The 12,563-nt window shown below is 43.7% G+C and overlaps 1 long non-coding RNA gene across 1 annotated transcript; it reads left to right on the top strand.

The window, feature by feature from the left end:
- Positions 1-9,500: 9,500 nt before the first annotated feature.
- LOC143416807 (uncharacterized) lies at positions 9,501-10,263 on the top strand. The gene is made up of 3 exons (XR_013097064.1): positions 9,501-9,718; positions 9,888-10,031; positions 10,128-10,263. It is a non-coding gene; the product is annotated as an uncharacterized LOC143416807 (long non-coding RNA).
- Positions 10,264-12,563: the final 2,300 nt, after the last annotated feature.

Genomic DNA, 12,563 nt, shown 5'->3' with positions numbered 1-12,563 from the left:
GCCAGTGTCCAGGTGACTCAGGGATGTGTGGAGCAGGTGAGATATGGCATCGTCTGTGGAACGATTAGTCCGGTAAGCAAACTGAAGTGAGTCGATGGTGGCAGGAAGTGAAGAAGTGATGTGATCTCTCATCAGTCTTTCAAAACACTTCATCACAATTGAAGTCAGTGCTACTGGACGGTAGTCATTGTGGCAAGTGGGCTGTTGTTTCTTTGGAACAGGGACAATAATGGACTGTTTGAAGCACGTGGGAACCACAGCTTGGGCCAGGGAGAGGTTGAAGATCTCCGTGAACACCGGTGCTAGTTGATCAGCGCAGGCTCTAAGGACGCGGCCAGGGATTGCATCTGGTCCTGCTGCCTTCCTGGTGTTCACCCTCCTGAAGGTGTTCCTCACGGCATGCTCTGTGATGACGAATGCATTTTCTTCACTGGTGCACTCCGAGCGCGCGCAGCCGTTTGTTGTTTTAATTGCTGCGGCGTCGAAGCGAGCATAAAACGTGTTCAGCTCATCAGCCAGTGAAGCATCTGCATTCATCATTGAAGAAGCTGGTCGTTTATAGTCCGTTATAGTCCGCAGTCCTTTCCACAGGCTCCTAGAGTCGCACTGTCGTAGCTGTGACTCTAGTTTTTCCCCGTAGCTCCGCTTTGCCTTTCGGACCGCGCTGCGCACGTTGTAGGACGCAGCCTTGTATAGGTCCATATTACCGGAGACAAGCCCTTCATTGTAGGCAGCGGTGCGTGATGTCAGAGCGTCGCGGATGTTTTTATCCACCCACGGCTTCTGGTTGGGAAACGTTCGGATGATAGTTCTTTCTGCTGTGTCGTCCGCTAGTTTCCCGATAAATCCCACAACCGCTTCCGTAAACATGTTGATGTCATCAGAGCTGCGCCGAAACATGTCCCAGTCTGCGTCATCCAGTGCGTCCAGCGAGCGACCTCCCTCCTGATTGGTGGTTGCTGCTTTAGCCTTTGTTTGTAGGCAGGCATGAGGAAGATGGCGGAATGGTCCGATTTTCCAAATGCCGGCAGGGGCTGAGCCTTGTAACTAGGGTTGCCAACCGTCCCTTAAAATACGGAATTGTCCCGTATTTAGAAACAAAAGTACACGTCCCGTATTGAGCTAATAAGGGACGCACTTTGTCCCGTAATACAGTGAGAATCAAAAGTAGTCTATAAATGTTTATGGAATTAACACTTTGTTTGAAAACATAATTCCCAGACCCTCTCCTGCTTTGTGACCAATGAGCTGACAGCACACTTATGACAATTCGAGTATGACAATTCAGATTACCGCTCATCTCATTGGTCGAGGAAAGGTCGCTTGCGGAGAAAATACCGGAAGACAACAGATGACCACAACAAGAAGCATGGCCAACGGGGAAACAAACGCCGACACTGCGGTGCAAGTCTCGGACGACAGTACACCTAAAGCTGGGCAAACACTGTGCGATTTTCAAACTGCACGATTGACTCGCAGGGGTTAGAAGTTGGTAGGTCACGATGCAGGTGTAACCGGTGTGATTCTGCGTTGTGTCTGATAAAAAAGGTAAAAGAAAGAAAGACCTCCAAGTAAATAATTTGCCCACTCCAGCTCCTCTCCCACAGGGGAATTGTAGGAAAAGGGCGGCATTTATTTTTACATTAAACATAAAATATGCATTTACACGTAACATATTTGACATAAGATAAAACAAAAACAACAACATGAAATCCGACATACCTGATAAAAAAGGTAAAAGAAAGAAAGACATCCAAGTAAATAACTTGCCCACTCCAGCTCCTAGACCAAATACAAACAGTGGGGAAGAGGGTTAGCTCAACCCACCACAGCTCCCAAGCTAGCAAGGAGTATGTCAGGGGTTGACATTTGTGCAAACACAAGTAAGAGAAATGAGACACTGTAGACCGACTCAGAGAGTATTAGAAACGTGCGCACGGGTGAATGCCTCTGAGAAGACACACACACCGAGTGCAGGCTTGCTTGCTTTATTTATAGTGAAAGTAAGTTACATAGTACTTCCTCTTTTAACTGAAAAGGGAGAGGTCAGGCATTATCTCAGCTTATCTGACCTTGCACACATACACTGAAAATAACAATGCAGAAGTATATCATGCTTATCTGACATCACACACTGAGGAAAGGAATGCATTATGTTCTCTTTAACACTTAGCTTGGTTATGTGAAAATATATGAACACACAAAATATAAGGCACACTTGATTATATTGTATTATAGAGATTTGGTTATATTGTATAATGTAGAAAATCTCTAACAGAGTATATATTCATGCTAGCATTTATGGCGCCTAAAACACATTTATGATACACACATACTACACACTTATAACATCTTACAAAAACAGGCTTAATAATGACAATAACTGAACTAACATCGCAATCATAAACATCAGGGTGGCTAAATATGAATTATGTGTGTTTCAAGGTGTTGGAAAGAAATGACACCCAACTCTCCCACAGGGGAATTGTAGGAAAAGGGGTACACTGTATTTATAGTATTGCACCAAAGAAGAAGAAGAAAAGAATGAGGAGGGGCTCTAACTGATAATGAACACAACTACAGGCTTGGAGGTCCTAAAAGTCAGGTATAAAAGGAGCAGTTTGGGGGTTTAGAACACATTTTGTGTAATTATAACAATGTGATTTATGACTCTGTTACACAGGGTCTCACACTATACCGCCCGATGCTCTGATGCGACCTGAGTGCTCACACTGTGCCTCCATAAAATGAAGGTTATAACAGAAAATCTGTCGCTCGCTCTCTGTGTGTCTTTCACTCACACAGACACACCACCACCATCAACTTTGCTAAATTGCTAATGAAAAACATTGATCAGGCAGCTGTGATTGAGCAGCAATGTAAATCCAACTATTTTCACGGTTGTTGTGGTCGTGATAATTTTGTGATGCCACATGGAAAAGGCTCGGATGAGCTTTCCAAAGTTCTACAAGTTGTGCCTCCATTGCTTGTGTCCAGATCACACGCTGCACTGCCGTGCTGCTAAGTCTTTTTCACCGACGTTTATGTGTTTGCGCGTGAGCAGTGTGAGCGGCTGCGGTGACACGTCACGAGCGATTGATGATCGGGAGCTGGTCGTGAGGTGTTAATCGCTTCTCGTTACCCCACGTATACTACACGACGCACGATGAAGGCCAAAATCGGGCCGATCACCGTGCGATTTTGGCCCATTTTGAGACGATTTTTGAGTCGTGCGACCGATTTGGTGATCGGCCCGATTTTGGCCTTCATCATGCGTCGTGCATCGTGTAGTATACGTGGGGTAACGAGAAGCGATTGACACCTCACGACCAGCTCCCGATCATCAATCGCTAGCAGAGTGAAGCTGACCCCCCACCCACTTGAAACGTAAAGGCAAATAGGCGGAGCGGTTAGTGCTACGTTTGTGCAGATTTGTGAAGGTAAAATGAGTGTTTGTGCTGCTACGGTTTTTGAGATATTAAACATTATTTTATAGGTCATTCAAAGGTCACCATCCCCCCAGACTGCTCCAAAACAAACCAAAATGGTCTACTTTTTTAGTGCTACGTTTGTGCTGATTTGTGCAGGTAAAATTAGCGTTTGTGCTGCTACAGTATCTGAGATATAATGATTTTAATTATTACAGCCTACACTGTATAACACCAGTGTCTGTGGCAGTGAGTTTCAGCAGCTGTGGAGTTTTGCACTTTTTCTAGGCTTGCTGCATATTAACTTTTATTAGTTTACACTTTAGTAACACAATTTATTCAGCGGAAAGGTCGATATTTCTTTTGTTACTAGTGCAGAAACGTACACAAGGTAGGCTAAAGTTTTTATTTTTTCTGTGGCAAAACTGAGTTTCATGTGAAGTGATTCACGTTTACCTAAATTATTATTATTTTTTACATACCCAGTTGGCCTCTATGATTTTGTTTTGAATTATATATGTTCATTATTATTATGTAGCTGTCTCAGAAAAAATGAAGTGTTTGCTTTGATAGGTTGTTACCTACGTGTAGAAAACTGAATATTCCACAGCACCTAGGCGAGGGATCTTCAACCTGCGGCTCTAAAGCAACATGTGGCTCTCCGGCCCCTCCACTGTGGCTCTTACAAGACCAAGTAAGTCATTTTTTTATTATAAAGACAACAAGAAAGGGTTCTGTTAACAGTTTTTTTTTAAATGAAATATCTGCATTGACTATTCACTGAATGTACAAGGCTTTTAAAAGTGATTTAATGTTTCTTAGGTTCAAATCTGTTTACTGTAATTTTCAAGTTGGTTGGCCATCTTTCCTAATTTTCAATTATTATGGAAAGGACTCACGTAGCTGGCTTCATTTTAACAAATACTTTTTTCCGTTATAAAGCTTTGATGATTCATTGTCTTATCAAATCTAAAAATAAGCATTTTTATTTACATTTCCATAGCTTACACGATACAACAACTCATTTTCTAGATATTTATAGGCTCTTTCTTTTTTTAGGCTCTAGACAGGTTTTGTAGCAGCAGGGGGGAAAGGGGCCCTTTGAAATGAAAAGGATGCTGACCCCTGACTTAAGCCACCAGGTAAACACAAAACAAATACGGAAAAATTATTGACAAAAACTGGAACGGTTACTTTCAAGGCTACGGGTGAAGGTGACTGGGTGTGTAAAAGCAAATATCCATCAGACTGACAAAGAAAAGAGTGTTAAAAGATTTTTAATTTAGAACTTTAACTTTATGTGCAAAACTGAACTTACTGATAACACACAATAGCCATTTGAACACATATAACTGTAATGAACCAAATAAAACAGAAAAATGCAGGCAGCACTCATTATACTGTGTATAACACAGCATGGGGTTGTATTTTTTTCTTTTCAGATGCTCCTGTCACTCCATTTCCCAGGTCATCATAGCACTCCCACACACATGGAGCTCTCCTGCAGTATGCAGTGTAATGCCCCAAACCATCAGTGGTCATCTTTCCATGGAAAGCAATTTATGCCCTCAAAGTGAACGACTTTCCTTGGAGAACCAGGTTGGAGGGAAATTCATTCAGTGGAAATTCTGTTTGGTTTGCAAGGTCATGTTAAGGGTTCAATATTGAGGAAGGGTACAAGAGGTGATCGAAGAATAACCACACTGATCCGGCCGGGTGAAGTCAAACGATGATTTTAATGAATACACGCGTGGGAAGAATAATCTGTACGCAGACAAGAATTAATCTTCAACTTAATCAAAGCACAAACAATTATTTTATAGCATCAGGGTTTGATTAATGATGCCCCTTCATACGTCACAGATACATTTTATACATAGATCAGCTCAAAACCACAATGACTTTTAACATAGTTCGAAAGAACATCATCTTCTATTTTCATAGCCGGTACTTCCGGTCAACCTTTCAGTTTTTGTCTTGAAGTGAATTGTTCCCCTTTTTGCCGAGACAACAAGGAACGGTTCCTCGTTTACAGAGACACTTTCGCAGTTACAACCAGACATGACTAACCTCTTTCCTATAAATAAGTCTAACTAATGTGTGTGTGTGTGTGTGTGTATATGTCACGACCTCACTTCAGCCTCTATGTCACCTCTCACCTACTAACTGTCTGTGTCTCGTCCTTAAATGCTCTCTCTCAATTCACCTGTTGCACTTCTGACCTTTCACCAGAACAGAGGCTCATCCTTATGTGCACTAACCTAACTGAAACTATGCATATGTCATCTACTAAATAAATGTTTTAATCAAGAACCTCTTACTAAAAGCTTAATATGAAAATGACCTGATATAAGTGTTTTGTAAGCCTGTATTGCAATTCCTTCTATGTTCTAATTTCCCTCAGCATGTATCACCTGGACAATCACGCCAGTGAAGCTTAAGACCCTTAATGAACCAAACATCAACTCAAAATAAGCACAGATATGCAATGTGTATAAAATAGTTATAACTGCATCTGAAATACAAAGTTAATATGATAACCGTATGCATAAACATCTTAAGGCCATCTTAAAGCTATCTGTTACATTGTTAATGTCTTTCTCCGCAAACTAAGAAGAGCAGGAGCACCAGCCCCCATCATGTACACTTTCTACAGAGGCACCATCGAGAGCATCCTGTCGAGCTGCATCACTGTGTGGTTTGGAGCCTGCAATGCGTCCTGTCATAGAACCCTCCAACGCATAGTGAGAGCTGCAGAGAGGATCATTGGTGTCTCTCTCCCCTCCCTCCAGGACATTTACAGCACCCGTCTCACTAAAAAAGCCCTTTGCATAGCGGCTGATCCCACGCACCCAATGCAAAGCTTCTTCAAGCTGCCGCCGTCAGGGAGGAGACTGCGGAGTCTCCGGGCCAGGACCAGCAGACTGAAGGACAGCTTCATCCATCAGGCTGTCAGGAAGCTTAACTCCCTCCCGATTCTGCCCCCTCTCCCCTCTTCTCCTCCATGGTCTCACTGAACTCTGTCACACACACACACACACACACACACACACACACACACACACACACACACACACACACACACTCTGACTCACTCACTGGCCTGCACCAGTTACCAGTCACTTTGTGGAGCATTGGACTGCCACTATCTCATAAGACTTTGTTGTTACACTATCTCTTACTGTACATTACTAAATCTCCATTTGCACTATTTGCCTATTTGCACTACTCTGCCTGGTTTACACTCAATGTCATTTACCCTTACCTGAATACTGTATATTGTATATTGTATAGCTTTCTTGTTCATTTGTATTGTATTTATTTAAATTTTTACTTTTTAATTATTTTATTTGCATTTTTTAATCACTCTCTTATATTTAAATGTTCATTGCTATTTCATCTAGGGTTTGAGAGTAACGAAATTTCTATTCTCTGTATGTCCTGTACATGTGGCAGAATTGACAAATAAAGTTGACTTTGACTTTGACTTTGAAAGCAATGATCATACTGCAGATTATATTATGCTGGTAAAATACTTTTGTTCATCCCCACAATCCCCCTTTCAACCTCTGGCAAACCAGAGGTCGATACATATGTTGTTGTTCACTCCTCAGCCCACTCAACTACTTCCATATCCATCATTGGCATCATGGATATAGGGGCCACCGCCCCAGGGTCCACTGCCTTTACAATCACCTTCTCTACCAACCTTCGGGCACAAGGAATGAGACAACAACCACAAGTCACCAAAATACCCACCAATACAGATAGAGAAAACATAACTGACAGAGCAAACCCCTTCCACTGTCCGAACACTGAGGTCATCCAGCTCTCCAGCGGGTTGTCAATTCCTGAATGGTCATGCATGGTTCTAGAGAGACTCTTTAGCCCCTCCAAAGCTCGCGTCACCGACCCATCTGGAGCAGTGTTATTCGGGATAAAAGTACAACACTGGTCCCCGAACATAGCACAAACGCCCCCTTTTTCCGCCAACAACATATCAAGGGCCATTCTATTCTGGATCCCCACTAACGAGGTCGGACCCATCTGCTCCGCTAATCCTTCCAGCCCGTCTCTGGTAAGGTTAGAGAGCCTCAGCAAATTATAGTGAACATAATTGATTCTGTCTACATTTTTGTTCGGGGTCACTGGAAAGAGAGCAGAAATTATTGGAAGATTCTCAAAACCGGCAGCTATTTGGTCTACAAGTTTATATTCACTTGGAACTCCCCTGGGGACCCCTATTGAGTCAATCCAGGTTGGCGAGTTCAGCCTAGGGTCATAAGCGTGTGTTCCCTCAGTCCCGCTCTTGGACAGGATATGTCTCTTCCGTCTAGCTGCCAATGTGCGTGTGTTGTGCTGTGGAATGGTTTTTACCTGATTTCCAATTAGCATAAGAGGTGCTCCTAGTCTCACCATCGCGCACGTCCCCACACTTCCCAGAGGAACACGAGCCAAAAGAGTCTTGTGCCCACAGTAGTAATAAAGTCCACTTCTAGCCCAGGTCCCAATAAACGTGTTGGGATCACTTATATTGTTTGTGGTTCTTCCCGTCTGGGTAACAGCGCACCAACTTGGGTCGATTTCTCCCACGTTATATATTACTTTATCTGTGGAGAACTTAAAACACGTATAATTATCCTTTTTCGGCAAAAATGGTCCTGCCTTGGCTGTTCCACTGTAGACACTTCGGCCCGTATCATGTTTCCACTATCCAACAAACTGGGAGGCGAGGTCGAGCCTTCATCTGCAGCTGAGGCTATCATTCTCCCTCCCATATTTTGGGACTGGCATTCCACTGCCCTTGTCCCTTCTTCGGGGATAGTTTGGGGAGTAGTAGTATATTCAACGTCTAGTACTCCGCCAAGGACAACTCCAGTCTGTCCGTCTGGACCACGAACTTGTCCCCCTCCAAGGGTCATTACAGGCATGACATACGGTGGTGGTGGGGCACTAGACGTCAATGCAGCCCAAGGATATAGTTTCGGTGTGTAATATCTGTTAGCCTCTTCTACCTTCGGAGTCAAATCCTTCACTTGGTCCTCTAGCTTTTTATTTTCCTCCTTCAGGTGTTTCAAAGACTCCATTATACTCACCATGTCTCCTGATTTTCCTGTGTCATCCTCCTCCTCCATCATCCAGGAAGAGGCTGCCCTCCACAGGAACAGCCACTTACAGCACTTGGCATGAGTTTCTTTTAGGTCCTTAATTTCTCCTCTGACTTTCCTGTTCCCTGAACGTCCCTCGGACTCCTCTTCTACTTGTTTCAATCTCTGTTCACATCTCTCTCCTTCAGTTTTTAACACCAAGCTCAGAGCTATTTTGTCACCCAGCCCTTTCTGTTGGGATGTAATGAGTTTGCTTACCTCAACCTCCATCGCTTGGCACTCCTTCTCTGCTGATTTTAATGCTCCAGGGGAAGCCAAATGAATAGCTTTCTTAAGCTGTTCAAGCTGATCCTTCAGAGGTTTATATCCCCTTTTCCCACTAGATGTCGCACCCGAGCTGTCAGCCATTCTCTGAAACACAAACTTACCTCTTCAAATGACGTTGGTCGACTCCGCCTTCTAGGTCTAGGTCACCCAGACACGCTTAGCTTTCGGTTTCAGAATCCGTCTCGCTGTTTTCGCAATCACTGGCTCCTCTTCCCCTGCTCGGTGACACACAAAGTTTAACCCAGCACTTTAGACGCTGTCCTCGCGTTCTCAAACGTTGACACTCAATCAAAATTGTTCGCACTCAAAGTGTTAATATATGAAACCAGCAACTCTTATGCGCAACGCGCTCACCTCCATATACTTACCTCTCTCCCATAGTTCCTCTGATTAGTGTTTTTCATTTATTTTTAAACCCATTAACGGCGCTGCGCGTCCCTTATACACTTTACAGCATCCTGGTTCTAATTCACTCAAGGACACCAACACTAGACACGGATAGTCCGCGTAATCTCCTCGGTTCAACATGCGCTGACAACCATCTCAACCTTACTTCTCCCACAAAACACCCTGAAGCGTCCCTCAACTTATCCCGTCAGTATCAATCCACACGATATCTCCAATGTTGTAGCTGTGAGTAACTGTCCCTGCACAGAGCTCATTTCCTGTGGTGCTGTCTTCTGTTTTGAATTCTGATGGACACAGAGATGGATTGGAGAGTGGCCTGAGGCAGGTAGACTCAGGTAGGCCAAGTCCTGCTTCCACAGCCGTGCCAAGATGAGCCATACCAGACTCTTTGAGGACAGAGATGGCAGGAGAAACAAATGGCACTTCCCTTGTCATCCCTTTGCTGAGGTAGCAGTGCTGTGAGGAGCAGTGTTTGGTAAAATAAACACTTGAGATGTTCCTCATTGTCTTAGCAATTACAGCGGAGATATTGCACTGAGCATCAATTTGGATCGCAGCAGACCTCAACGAGACAGCTTCAAACATTACACTAAGCAGCTCTGCTCTCCTTCTGTAGGTTTGTTGGGTCACACCATCTGTGGCAATGGCTTTCACCAGCTGCAGGACTGGGTTTTCACTGTCTTTCAGAACAGCATTTTGAAATGTGGAGCTGTCACAGAAGGCACAACATAAGCACTGAAAAAATGCATCAAATGCACAGGTATTGAGCACAGAGATTGTCGATTCCCCTAATCTAATAGGCTGATGGAGGTTTCCATTTTTTAATAATCCCACTTTCACTCTTTTGGCCCCAAAGGTTTCATCTGCATGGAGCCATTCGGTACATGAAGAGAGGTAGGAAGTCCTCTTCCTTTTTTTGGGTGGAACAGCTAGGCCCCTCCAGTTCTCAACTGCATCCCCATCAGCCGGAAGAATGTTTGTGGCAGCATCAGATCCCACAAATGGGTGAGCATCCATTTTTATTTTGTCTTCTGCATTGTGAGTCGTCATGGATCCAGAATTGGCATCTGTGACTTTCAGTGATCCCACTGTTGGCTCATCTTTGACCTTTTCTTTTGCAGAACAAATCCGCATATGAATGAAAGATGACGAGCAATGAAGCGATCGACTCGAAGAGGCAAGTTGTCATGTTTGAAAAGGCCATGTTTTATGTTTTTGAACTCAGCTTCAACAGTGGCTGAACTTGCTGTGATGCTGGTGCTTTGGAAGAGAGGGACCATTATTCCTGTCCAGAGTGGCAAGTAACTTGCCAGTCTTATTATATGAGGAATGATCTCAGGGAGAAAGTGAATATTATCTCTATCCCCGTTTGCTGCAGCAAGTGACCTGCTCTCCTCACATATTTCTGTTACCCACTGTCGTAGGTCAGTCTGGATCTCATCCACTGAATCCACTCTCTCACTTTCCTCCGTCTGTTCATCTGGAATGATGATGGGGTCTTGAGCAATTTGGGCTTTCAAGTATTTCTTGCACCTTTCTGAAGGAAGAGGGGCTCCAGAACTGTCATCACCTTCTGCCTCACTGAGGGCCACAACAGTGATAGCATGTAGGAGCTGTTTTGCATGGTCCAAACATTGAGACTGAAGAAGTTTTGCTAATGACCTGACAAAGAAATCTTTAACACGATGTGTTTTCTTCTTCAGGCAGTTCCACTGGCATATCATCTTGATGCAGTGCGCAACATCAACCCTGATATAACAAGGGGGCAGTTTGGCAGACTGGGTTCCAAGAAGGACATGAAAGCATTCATTAAGGTAGGACTTCAGATCAGGATGAGGAGTGAAAGCCTTGACCAGAGCTCCCAGAATTGCCAGAGAAAAGTCACTCACAGCTTCCTTTGGCACAGGTGCACCTGCACGAATCCATTCTGTCAACCAGTTTGTGATGGCATTAACATCATGTTTCTCTGACAGCATTTGCACCACTGGGACACTGGGGCAATTGTTTTCTTTCAGAATACCTTGATAAAGGAAGATATGGCCAGATTTGCCATTTGGTCTCAGCAGTTTTTTCACAACTGAACCGGTTGCATCAAAACACACAGTTGGGGGAGATTTTTTTGACAATGTCTTATAAACATGCATCTGTGTTTGACTCCAGTAGTGACAGAAAAACTTGTCCAGTCCAATATCTCGGATGCTACCACTGTGAGGAACACTATATTTTAACAATTGCAGAGATGCAATGGGGTCCTTATCTCCTAATTCCAAGTCTTTTCTCTCTTGTTTGGCTTTTCGCAGAGCGGCCAAATTTGGAAGGTGGCTTGGCTCAGGATCTCCAACATCCATCAGATCTGCTGCCCTCGCTGACCTCCATACAGCCAGTTCCATTCTGCCCTCACACAGCTCTTTAGCGATCTGTTCACGCAGGTTTCCAGACATGAACTGCTTGGAGTGGCCAGTGTGCAGGGAGAAATCTGTATTTCTCATGAAACACTGGAGCACCATTGGACTATTAATTGCTGGCTGTCTGTCACATGACATTTCTAACTGGCCATGACACTCCTTACAGTCGCCTCTGATGTCCAGATAATTATTGTTGACAATTGGATGGACCTTTGCTCTACGGAACACAAGTGTACATGTATTTTTGATCTTCTTCCATATAAGATCGTTGATGATATGAGTCCAAGTGCCAGGTTTCAAAATTGTGTATTCCCTTTTTTGGGTAGGAGAAAACTTGTCATTGTATTCAACCTTTTCAGGAATAAATTTAACCCAGTCCTCAAAAGGGACGTCTAGTTCAAAAGCTTGACAGTTTTCTTGTCCAGGAGAAATGCAATGTGAATCTAACTCTCCTTCACTATTACTTTCCTGATCACTGATTTCCAAAGCTGACCAGATGTTGTGTCTATTTAGCTTCACAAAAGTGTACAGGGCCTTTGCTGACATCTTGTTTTCTAGCTGCTGACTCAGCTCTTTCCAGACTGATGCAGTTGGAGTGGCTATTTTGCCATTTTGGACTATGGCCTCTTTTGAATCGCAAAGAACTGCAAAAATGGAAACCTTGTCTACAGATGGCTTTCGAGGCATCTAAAAAAAATAACACACTGATTATGATGGAGCAAAATGTGATTTCTGAACTATATATACAACCAGGAGCAACCCCTCCCCCAAGTTCTCCACCAATCTACACTTTCATATTTTGTGGAATTATTGTTTTTAAGATGGAGCTATTGAATTTGTGAGTTTATTAAATTGAGTCTGAGTATTTAACCCATGTACTGTACAGC

This window comes from Maylandia zebra, linkage group LG3 (assembly GCF_041146795.1).
Source record: "Maylandia zebra isolate NMK-2024a linkage group LG3, Mzebra_GT3a, whole genome shotgun sequence".
Classification (NCBI taxonomy): domain Eukaryota; kingdom Metazoa; phylum Chordata; class Actinopteri; order Cichliformes; family Cichlidae; genus Maylandia; species Maylandia zebra.
The sequence above is the reverse complement of the archived record's forward strand: the minus strand, read 5'-3'. Positions and strand labels throughout refer to the sequence as shown.